Consider the following 13,301-nt stretch of genomic DNA (forward strand, 5'->3'; position numbering starts at 1 on the left):
TGAGGTTCTCGCGGTCTTCCTCTCCATGTAACGGAAATGCAGGTTAGTTCCATCAAAATTTTTTTTCTCCCAATACTCAATCCTGGAGTTCCCTTGTCTTCTGGATTGGGTTCAAAATTACAAGGCTTCGGAGTTGAACATTAGTAGTCGTAAACCCTTAAAAATTGGGTCGGCTGTTCAACGAAGGTTATAAAATAGAATAAAAATATATTTGTATTGAACAAAACAGATTCCTGTAAGTTAAAGGATATTAAAAACTCATATAAAGCAAAATATTCGACTCAAGTTGAATCCGTTTCGTGGAATTAATATCAGTGAGTTCATTAAATAGAAACAAATATTCACGAAAAAAAGGAAATTACAAATAATAGTTAAGACTTAAAAGTGCTAATTTTTTTAGTATTCGTCTGATTTTCTTAGACGCTCTTACATTAAAAAATGTGAACTATAAAATATATTTTTCTGCATAAAATGAATAGAATAAGCATTCAAATTTCAGAAGAGAGAGAAATAAAAGGCATTGAATATGTGATGCAAAACATAGATAAATCCAGTTCTGGAAAAGAAAAATATGCTCTTTCATTTTTCACGACTTTTTTGAGGCCAATTCTTTTGTTAGTTTAAAAGGAAAACACACTATTTACACACTCACTTCAGAATTCTCTTCATCTTTGCTAGAGAAAAATAATATATGATGGTGAAAATGGATTTGTTGTTCTTGGCGAGTTAGTTTTCAGACTGAAACAATTTAATCAATTATTTTTACTCTTACTGAGTTTTATTTACTCATACAGAAATAAAGGACAAAAATTTAGTTACAGGTTGGAATTTAATTTATTAAATGTGAAAAAAAATAGTACATTGCAGAAAAAAACGACTTTTTTTAAAATTCGATTTCTCAGATATTGTTTAAATTTGAATTTTGCCATATAAAATTACATTATTTAACGCAATGTAAAAATTTGTATGCTTCGCAATTCAAAATATTTCGAATAGTATAAATGACTTAATAAATAATTATTAAAAGTTATTTTTTTGTATGGAATTCTCTTTGGATAAACGAATTTTATAATAGGATACTTGCAACTGACGTAGGCGGGTATCTTGATTCTGATTGGTTGTGGAAACGTGGCTTTGTTTACGTTAGCAGCTGTTCTTTCCATTCTATTTCGAGCTAGCCAAGCCCGTCAAGCATCAATTCCCTTAAATGATTCATTATATATTCCTACAATAAGATTCTTTCTCACAGATTTCAATTCTTTCACTACATATTTATTACTTAAAACAAAGACAGTCATGAAACCATGTAGAGCATTAACAAACTAATTATGCATTGAAGTTGCCAGGAACACAAAACAAAAATATATCATAGTTACAATGAAATACATAAAGAAATAATTAATCTATGTTAAAAGATGTAGCAATTCTATTTTAGTAAATTCGATGTGATATACGACTTTGTATTTAATTAACTTAAAGCTAATTAACATTTTAACTTATGTCATGAAACTTATCTCAACTTTTACGCACCATTTTCCTTGTAAACGATCATCTGACGCTGACGTCATAGGACGCATCTGTGGGTATCCGTGGTCTTCTTTTTCTTCTTGAAGTGTAAGTACCGAATTGAGTGCAAAACGTTTTCAATTCAATTCAGAATTTATTGAGATATGGGGAAATGCACAAAAAGGGAATTTAACGTTAAAGTGACACTGGACGTTCAAAGCAAAAAAAGCACAATTTTTATTCTATCATTTTCAAATTTTAACAGAATATTGTACATTACATTATTCTGTTAAATGTAATATTGAACATTAACTGATGTCTGCACACAATGTTTTAGAAAAAAAAAGAAATAATTAGTTTTGAAGTTAAAGTTAAAAGTATTTGTTTTTAATTGTTGACAATTAAAAAATTCCTTGAGAACGAATTTAAAAATTTTTAGTCAAATATTTACCCTAATACGTTGCTTATGGGTATTTAAATAAATGTATTAAGTGGTTATGATAACTGCATAAAAGAAAAATATACCTTAGCATTTAATTTTTATTTAATCACTAAAACATTCTTCAAAAAACATGCTTCAATTATGTTTGATATTATGAAAAAGCAACTTTGTCGATGAGAACTACATATTGATGGAAGGGCCTTCACAAATTCGTAATCTTATTATTATATAATCTTCGAATTAAATGTGGCTTGTTACATATTACTTAATAAAGTGTGAATTTTCCTGATATTTCAAAAACCAAAATAATTGATTTTTGAAATTTTTTTTCTCAAACTTTGAACTTCTCCTGACCAAAGTATGGGGACCACGTTTCCCAAATTACTGCTACCATCATATTTCGGAAGTAAGGAATTCAATTGGTCGAAGAAAAAGTATGTTTATTCAGAGAAATTATGTTTTTGTGTCTGACTTGGTAACTTAAAACATTGACTGAATTAATTAATTAGCATATTTGAGCTCACTTTCGTGAACTATTCAGATGTTATCCCATTACCCAAAAAATCTGATTATTAGATCAATCGTTATTTAAAATCGTTGTGTCCCTTTATTTGCGTTCTGTACATCATCTAGCAATGATCCGCAATCACTTCAATGTACTCCTGCCATTTGACTGGGAGGTCCCGGAAGATTTTGGTAAACGATTCCGTGTGATTGTTGGTACACCATCTACGGACAATCTCTCTTACAATTCTGCAGAATCTTACACTTCCTTCGTCTAATTCTTGTTGAAGTTGAGCCCTTCATATTGTCAAACAATGTGCAGTTCAAGGATGGGGCGAATGCGGAGGCTATGGAAGCACAATGAAACCCAACGGTTGCCGTATTTGCCTCCGAATGAAATGTTGCTGGTCATCCAAAGCAATTGTCTGCTGCTGTGCTTATTCTTGTGGGGGAACAAATCTCAGTCCCTAACTATGCTTCCCCCAGGGTTAGATAGTATCTGAGCAACAACAAGAACTGGTTTCTTTCGTTTGTTCGAAAAGATTGAAGCATACATTTATATTTTGGTAAGTTGGTTAACAGTTAACAACTTTGATTGCTTGAGTTCCGTGAAGAAGGTAATTTGCTTTTACGCATGCGTGGACGCTTAGTCGCGTTTCACCATCCTCAGACAGTCGTATTCGTTAAACGTGCTTTCGTCTCATGTATATAACACGATGGAGTGAAAGTGCTTACCGCGAAGTTTTGTTAATAAGAGGGTGGTGAATTTTTTTTCTCTCTGGGTTAAAGTGGCTATCTGTGACTAATCGTTAATCGAAGGATGATGTCCACCCGTGGTGTAAGGATTTTTTTTGAATGAGGAGTTCAGAGTCATGAAGAGTTCAGTGATCATCACCAACGAAAGAGTGAAACGTGACTGATATAAAGAACTCTGCCTATCATTTGAGGATTTGCTCAATTACTCAGACATTAAAGCTTAAAATTACATTCAAGAAATTTTGAAGACATTTTTCAAGGAGAAAACTGTATGCAGAAAAGCCTTATCACTTTGCTTCCCTGTTCGATTGAAAAGTACCAATAGTTCTTTAGTTCCGATGAAGCCTTATTCCTCTGCAGGAAAACGTTCCGTAAAAAGAATAATTTTGGATCAGTTAACGAATAATTGAAACAGACATGCGCCAAGGCTTTAAAGCGAAAACACCTTCAAGACGTTTTAGAAGATTGGAAATTTCGCAAGAAGTGATTTAGTAACTGAGTAGAAAGAAACTTTTAAATCCAGCCGGCCGCAGACTCCTTGTGTAGTAAATGGTGACTGGGGTGTATTAAATCAGTAGGGTCACAAAGTCCTTCATGCTTCAATAACAAATTGTACGTCTGGGGGTACTGAATTGGAGATTGATCGTTCTCTGGTTTAGGTCAAAATTACGATTTGTGGATGTATGAATGGGTCCACCCTATAAATGACGTTTGGTGTGGCAGAAGTCGAGTTCTTGGCTATAGATGGCGTTAACTGAAAACAAGAATAATCGCACCCCCAGTGCTTTCATGGCTTACGACAACGACAACAACAGTTGAAAGAAACGAAATCACCAACAAAATCGAATCGGAAGTGGAGGAAGCAGGTTGAGGAAGCAGGAAACTTCAAATTCTGTCTACATTTTTTGAATGAAACTTGACGATTTTTCAAACAATCTCCCTTCAAATCCTCTCAATTTTTTCCAGGAATAAAACAAGTTTCCATGTTTTCAATTTTGCTTTCATTATTTTTAAACTGCGGATTCGATAGAATACTAATTCGTGCTTAGTTCAACAGAATATTAATTGCTCTAACTTAAATATTAATTTTCGACTCTTAATATGCACACTTTTTTTTAAAACTACATTTAAAGTAATCTAAATTTTAGGATGTTCCATGAAGACTACTCTTAATGTACATTTTTAGAATCCTCATTACAAATGAAGACAAAAAATACACTTTGGGGTTATAAATTATTATTTAGGTTACAAAAACATGAAAATGTTATATGAAATACTATCGAATAATGAAGGAGGGTTCACAGATTGTTAAAAGGTTGTAATTTGAAATTTAAGGATTTTTAAAAATTGTCATTCGATTTAACTCTCTTTTCTCCCTCAATCCAACAGATTAACGTGTTTTATTTACATGCCTTCTTCAATTGTGTTTTTTTTTTTGTTTAATATTATTTTGATGCCCTACTCAAAGTATGTAATTTTACTCTTTAATTCTTATAAAGATTTCAACAATACAAATTAAGGGTGATCTTTACATAATACTCTGCATATTCAGGTCAACATAACGGAAAATCTGGTATATGCAAACAGATCGGCAAGAATAACTCTGCCTGGTAAGAAGTAGAAATATAATATTTAAAATATGTTTATTGTTTTATATATTACTTTATTTTTCTAGACAATATCACTTTCAGCATTTTCTAAAATATTATTTAGTTTCTGGGCTTATAATTTATTGGAACGAATGTTTTAAATTATTAGTATAACCAGTAGTTAGATAGTATGTCCGAATTTATCACAGAGATGGATGATGCTTAGTTTCACATTTCAATAGTTAAAAGGAATTTCTGTTGCAATATATTATCGAAAATATTTCGAAATTCCTTTGACACTCCCTCCCCCAGAATCCCCTCGTATTACCATTAACGTCGTATTTTAATTGAAAACTTTAAAAGGCTGCATATTTAGTACGTTGATATATTTGCTGATTCAACTTGGTTTGTGATGCAACTTCTCATATTGTATGAGACCTTATTATGTCTGTCATATCCTCTAGGTGTATACAGTTACACATTGTCATAATACAACTGCTATTGTTGAAAATAGAGCAATATATATATATGGATATCTGTTTATCGGTTTATGTTTTTTCTCCAAATTACGTGAGAAATGTTTAGAGTTTTTATGAAATTTACACGGTATTTCTTATTTTTCTTTTTAAATATTAATTTTTAGGATCCTTGGCAGAAATGAAGATAAAGAGATATTGGGGGAGTGAGAATACAATGAAGTCTCATAAATCACTATTGAAAAAAGAGATATTGAAAAGATCAGAACCAGTTGGGATGCCGGATGAAATACGAAAGTGATGCTAGCAATCACTTTCAATCCTCTCTCAGCTTTCTCCTACAATAAAACCTGTTTTTACTCTTGATTTTTTTTCTTGAATGATTTATAAAATTTTGATAACTTTTTTTTTCTTGTTTAAATTTTTATTTACCAATAACAATGTTTCGCTTACTTCATTTTTGAAAAAATTTCTAAAATTATGTGTGATAGGTGAATTCTGAACTCTTTGCATACACTTTTTTGACTGCTGTATTAGTTTTTTTTTAAAAAAAAATGCTATTGAAAAGGATGATAGGTTGATCAAAATGGTTGAGTACATCTTTGGATACTCGAATTATATATGGACTGTTTTCAAAAAAATCTTAACACAAATCTAAACTTGAAGCTCTGTCGACAATTAAGTTTAAACTTAATTTACTGTTAAAAGTTTAGAGTAAATCTGAAATTCTGTCAAGGAGCAGGAATCAACGTAAATTATAGCAAAAGTTTTCTATAAATATCTAAAAAACTTTCTTTCCAATTAAAGTTGCCAATTTTGTACATTTACTATGTTAGCTGAGCCAAGGTAACGGAAAAAAGTTTTTTTTCTTGATGTTTACAAATGAAAATAAAAGTAAACAGTATTAATAGTATGGTTGCTTGTGATAATATCCTTAACAAATGACAGCAATAGAAAGGTTAAATTATAGCGTGAGGTAGGTACTTTATTTGCGTCACAATAGAGCTGCACAATGGGCTATTGGGGACGGCCTGAGAATGATCCGAAGGCATGCCATCAAATTTTGATCCTCTGTAGACGGAATGGCTCCATTGCTTTGGTAATCCGACGACTTGCGCGTGAAGTCGAGCACTTTACGAAATGACCGATACCGCGCACCCTAGGTCCTTACCCTAGGCGGATTAAAGTGGTCCCCCACGCTCCTACTGACAGCAAGAAGTGATGTTTGAATTCAGTGTTCTACTGGGAACCGGGTCTTTACGATCAGTCTACTGCGGGACAAATTATAGCATAAAAGATTTTAGAAAAAGCATTTTAATGTTATGATGTATGTCCTAAAAAGTAACATACGTAATCACGCCGTTATTTTTCTGATTTAAGTAAGTACTTAACACTTATTTATTCATCGTTAAAACAATTTTAAAAGTATTTCCGTATGTTTTATGAAATATATATCTAACAAAATTAATTTTTTTAAAAATATTTATACGACAAAATGCCGTTTCCTAACACGCAAAATGTTGCATTGTTCAAGTCTTGTAACGTGCCAATAGTTTTTCCCCAACATTTATTCCTTTAAGATAACCTTTTGTCCTAAAATCTGGTGAAAAAAATTATTATAGTTTTGATTTTATTCCATTTGGAAATTATATTGCATATGTAGTGAATAATTCAGGTTCATACATACTTCAGGTATACATACATATCGGTATACATACTTCAGGTATACATACATATCGATAGGGTTCCAACGATTCGCAAAGCCCTCAGATTAAAAAAAAAACTTCAAAATATTGAAAAGTGTAATAATCTTCTTTCATCATTTTTTATCCTAAAAACCCTACGATGCCCTCTCAATTTAATTAGTCGACAGTTAGAATAGAAGAAAAAAATATTAGAAATTTTTAATTAAGTTATCATTTAAAAGCAAGACGCTCGTTGGTTATTTACGCAAGTAATCATTTGATAAATTATTTTGTAATGGATTTCCTGAAAGGCGGAGAGCTAGTTTCTTCTTAATTAAGTTATTAAAAATGATTTATGCTTCTTCAGCATCTGATAAAAATCTGCGAATAGGATGCTAAAAATATTAAAAAAAGAAAAAAAAACGCAACTTAGTTTTATTGCTTTTGAGATGCATTATTATTATTTTTTTTAATTTCTATGAAAACGAATAAATAATAAATTGAGTTATGATAAATGAAATGTATAGTTTAATGGTTTAATTTATCAATTTATAAGAGTGAATAGTATTTATGTAGGGTTCTAAAAGTATTTTAGACATTGCAAATAATTAATAAAAGAAATTGTATTGATATTAGAAATTGTATTGAGGTTAAAACCACGAGTGAAGTTGAAGCTGTAGAACATGTAAAAATATGCCTCACCATATATTTACATGGGGGGAAACATGAATCGTAATTATTTAACGTTATGCTTTTTTAATAAAAGATTAAGTGCAATTGAAATTTATCGATAAATTGTTTATTTATAGTGAATTGATTCCTCTTTCGATTCTATTTTATCAGAGTTGATGTGATGCGTCATCTTGGATGAAAAATTTGAATACTTGTTGAAAAGATTTTCGAATGCAGCTTTCGATTTCACAGTAATCTTAAACTAATCCATAGTTAACTTTCTACTGAGAACGATATACTAAAATTTCGAAGCAAGTATTGGCTCTGAATCTGAATAGAGGTTTGGAATTTCGCCAACTTTTAAACGCTCATAAAATACTCCGGCTCGTAAGATCATATAAACAGAAGACGACAAATACACTGGTAACATATAACGAAGGAATGATATTCTCAATGTTTGGAACTTTTATTTTAAAACTCAAAACGTATTTTAGAGTCTCGTTGGTCCCATATTTCTAGTACAAGCTCAAACTTTCAATAACACAATTAAATAAAACAATACATAAATCCTTTTAATATAATAAATAAATATTTAAAACAAATCGTTTTCAATTTTCTTAACGCAAACTATTTTCTACAGCTATCGTTTAACACATTTGAAAACCTGTTCTCGTTTGAAAAGTAAAGATTTAAATCAAAGAATAAAATTTAATAAAGATTTAAATCACATTTTCAAGATTTTTCAACTAATTATTTTAGCAGCTCCGAAACAACGTATGTTCTGTTTATATTTCTAATGAAGTAAAGATTGAGGGATTTCTGTAACAAGGAGCAATTGGAGTGCAGTTCGAATTTCTTCAAAGCATACATTTCCTGAACTACTGTCTTTTCGAAAAATACAGTTTATAGTTTCAACATATGCCAGAGCCTTAATTTTATATAAAAGTTTGTTTTTTATTACTTAATATAATTTTGTAAGAAAAAAGTAAACTACAACAGAACACGCAAAAATATTAAATATAATTGACTTTTATTTTAAAATTTAGAGAACCACCGGTTGCGCTTTTCTTTGCCACCGACCAAAATTGCACAGATCAGATAAATTATTTTCCCAATGCAATTTTTATAAATTTTAAATGAAAAATTTAAAATAAAATATTCATTTTGTGCATTGCCATATAATAATTTTCTTTTACAAATAAAGCTAGATATTTTTTTAATTTTTAATTTAATACTAAATCATTTCAAGAAAAAAAAGGGGGGATATCATCCCTCTTTGGTATTTAAACTGACTGACCTTTATCAACTCTTGGTTTATAACATCGACAGTTAAAAAACTTGGAGCGCGGTCCATTGATGTCATACCACGAAACTCGCACATTGATGCTAACGAACAAGGCAAATATGATACTTATTTAGTTGACATTTGCCATTTTAGGTATCCAACTGAATTTGGCACAATTTAGTTTTTTTGAAAATAGCTTCAATTAAAATTATTTTATTTTTGGTAATCACGGGCCCTGAAATTACATATCTAATGTAATTTTAAAAAATTTGAAAATGTATTTTTTCTTTTTTTTGTTAAGGCAATTGTAAGCATAAAACTATAAATTTGTCTTAATATAGACAATTATTATAATTAATCTTACTTAATATAGACAGTTATTATAATTGTCTATATTAAGTTATTACAATTATAATAACTTAATATAGACAATTGATATAATTAATCGTCTATAGTTGTGGAAACATATTAAATCATAAATGTTTCCATAACTATAGACGATAAAAATAATAATAATAAAAGAAAACGAAATTTTCGTCGAAATTGTCTTTTTTCATTCAGTCGGATACCTTAAAATAAATAAAATGGAAATGACAATTCTTTTATTGAAAATGTTGGAAAAAGACATTTCCAATTATAAATTTTTCTTTTGAAAAAAAAAACTCTAACAAAATAATAACCTTTTTGTACAATACTAATGTAAAAATATTGCGCTTTAATCCTTCACGTTTGTCTGATTTGCTCTGTGCAACCAATACATATTGAGAAGCAACATTGAGATTCTTCTTTTGATTTGGTTGTTAACACCGCAAAGTGGTCGGAATTCAAATAAAGTAATCAAGACTGACACTTCAATTATATTTTCTAAAAATTTCAATTTCTCGGTTTTCGAAGTCACTGATTAAGAATCAAAGGTGAAAGTTTTAATATTCTAAATGGCATATCCATAATGATATAATTTTGTTGTCAAAAATTGAATAAATCTAATAAATCATAAATGTTTCTTCAAAAAAATTATATTTTTGTTGTTCAGCATATTTAAGATTGATATGTTACTTCTATATATATATATATATATATATATATATATATATATATATATATACACTCCTANCACAGATTTTTTTTATTTATTGTTACCCGTCATAATTTCATAATTAATTTTGAATAATATATATATATATATATATATATATTATTCAAAATTAATTATGAAATTATGACGGGTAACAATAAATAAAAAAAATCTGTGTTCTTAGGGATTAATTAAAAAAAACATTTTAATAAATTATCATATTTATTGGACTATTTTACATGATTATTAGACTCTTTTACGCAATATGTAAGCAAAAAAATGCATCATATATTCCAATAGCTTTATTTATTTTCCATAACCAAATATTTTTTACTTTTTATAAGTATTTTCCTCTTGTGAAGTAAGCGAATATCACTTAGTCATAATCGTTTTAACAAATCTTCAATGTTGGATAGTCTAATATCTTTTCGAGCGTTCAGATTGATCTTTTGTAATTGGTTATTACCACTGACCGGCAATGATTTGATATCTTTAATTCAAACAGCTATTATTTTTGAAATGTTGTTTTAAAAGTGTCGTTTTTATGAGTATTAAAATTTAGGGATACTAAGAAAAAATAAAAATATATTAAATTTACTTTATATCTTTTAATTTTCAATAAAAATAACGAAAAAAAATCATATTTATTTTTAAAAAAATATTTTATAAGTATTAAATTAGAAAAATTTACTTACATACTTACTTAACATTTTCAACAATGAAATCAATAAGTGCAATTTTGGTGCACTATTCTTTACCTCTTCTGATTCTGTATGGAACGTTCTTTAGTTTCTTTATAATAAATGAGATTGACCAAAGCGAATTCCTTTTAGTAGAAATATTTAACTTTTATTTTCATATTGAATTTTCATAAACTACTGTATTATACTAATTATTCACAGCATCTGAATTGATTATAATTATTATCAACTTGGAAAATGGTTTTCAAGCTCTTCAAAACATGAAAAATCAATAACAATAATGAAAGTGCAATTATTTCTGAGGCAACTCCAGCTAAAAGTACATAATTAAAAGTTACATTCCAGATGTGGAACAATTTAACCACTTTGTATGAATAATAAAATAATAAAAATTCGAATATTGTGTTAACCTTTTCCAGGGCCGATTGGTAAAACTCATTCCCGAGCAATATATATGTAAAACTACTTGCGTCTCAATTTGCATAGTTTTCACTGCACAACAGAGAGCTCAAGTATAGTTCTTTGCTTAGAATACATTCTCCGCGATCTCAGTGCTAATATGTTGCCTGTCTAAAATTTTCAATCAAAATTTGCCGTGACGGAGAGTGTTACTGAATAATTTTGCGTTATTTCTATTACTTTCGTTGACTCAAAACCGTATAAGATTGATACTTAGGAGTGATTTCATTTTTTTTCTTGAGTCACACTGTGAAACAAAAATAATTTTTCGCAGTCAAAAATAAAAAAAATGAAGTTATAAGAAAAAAAATCTCAATGCGGTTTTCTGTAGTAAAATGTCCAAGGAATATGACGGTGTATTTTTTTTTTTTTTTGGTTTATTAATGGAAATAGCAATTAAATGGAAACAAAGTCGAAATAAAAAAAAATAAAATTTTTCAGTTAAATTTTTATTAATATGATAAATCCTTACAGTAAATAAAAATATTAAAACTATGCATCATTTATACATAAATGTATTTCTAAGATATATATGAATTCATTATTTTATATAAATACTATTAAAACCAGAGCCATTTCCCTATTTCTACCCTGTACAATGAAATTGTAACTTTAGGGTGCTCCATAAAAAAAGCCTTGCGTTGCCGAGGTAAAAAAAATGTGTACATTTGTTTGGTATATAACTCAAGAACTACAAAAAAAAAAATTAACTGCGAATATTTGCGTCATTTTTATAATAATGATTTTCTTACATCTGCAAGGCTGAACAATCTTGTCATTTTGTTATAACATTTTCAAAATTTTTCATATCTAGAAAAATAGATTCATTATTTTTTTTAAGTTCGATAATCGAATTTGTAATTAACAGTCTTAAATATTTTGATTCAATTTATTTAGTTTAAATTTGTTTTGATAAATATTTGAGATTTTACACCCATTACTTTATTTATTAAAATTATTAACCGCAAATTTGTAATCAAAGATCTCAAAAACTACAAGAAAATAATTTTTATTTATTTATTTACAATTTTTTCAATAATCCTCCGCCATTTTGTTTTTTTGAAATTTCGATTTCATACTTGAAATCAGCGACCCAAAAAACCTATAGGTGATCAATTTTTAGAACATTGAAGTTAATTTTCTAATTTTGGTCCCATTTGTCTGATTTTGTCCCAATGTGCGTCACTCTAGAATTTTATTAATAAGATCACTTGTACTGTGTAAGTTTGAACAGAGTTTGATATTAAACAGAAATTTTTTGATAAAATCCTAATTTTGTGAAAAAATTCCTTACAATAAAAAAAACTTAATAAACCAATTATTAAATTAAATATTTCACTTAAAATAATTTTAGTAAGTTAGTATTAATGATTCACTTGAAATAATTTTAGTATGGTTTAACGTCTTTCATATTTTCATTTCTTAATTTTTGAATTTTGAACTAATTTTCAAAATCAAATTTTAAATCTCAAATTATTATCCATTTTGTTACATAAAACAGTTTTCTTTTAAAGTATTAAATAAATAAAAAAATTTATCTTTTATTCAAGCATTCTATGCTTCCTTTTCTATTTCTGTCATGCAATACTATCATCAACAAGCAATTTTTAGATCATTAATGTAAGAGAAAAAAATATTTGTCCAAATAATATCGAGAAGTTTGTTTTGTTGGTAAAATTATATTTCTTGCATTTTTATGATGGAACTCTTTTATACAAAATATATTTCTCCATAGAAAATAATTTACAAAAAATATCTCTCTAAACACTATTTAATTTTAAAATGTATTCATTTTTATTTTGAAAATTCAGAGAATGTATATAATTTAATTAAAAAAACAAACAAAAACAGAACAGTTAAGCGTTGAACCATAAGAATTCCAATTTTCCGAAACATTTCATTTTAATATTTAAAGTGATAGCAATTTTATTTCTATTTTATCGTTGGTTTATAAATTTAATTTAGAATAATTTTAACTACCATTGTACACTAATGAATTAAATATGTATAAAATGTATATAATAATCATACAATAGTTTCTTTAAGCTCTGGAAAGATATAAAAATAAGTTTGTCTATATTTAATAAATAATCCCAATAAACTGAAGATATTTTGAAAACTTGCCAGACGGGGATAAGAAGAAGCCAAAGT

This window comes from Parasteatoda tepidariorum, chromosome 8, assembly GCF_043381705.1.
Source record: "Parasteatoda tepidariorum isolate YZ-2023 chromosome 8, CAS_Ptep_4.0, whole genome shotgun sequence".
Taxonomy (NCBI): Eukaryota; Metazoa; Arthropoda; class Arachnida; order Araneae; family Theridiidae; genus Parasteatoda; species Parasteatoda tepidariorum.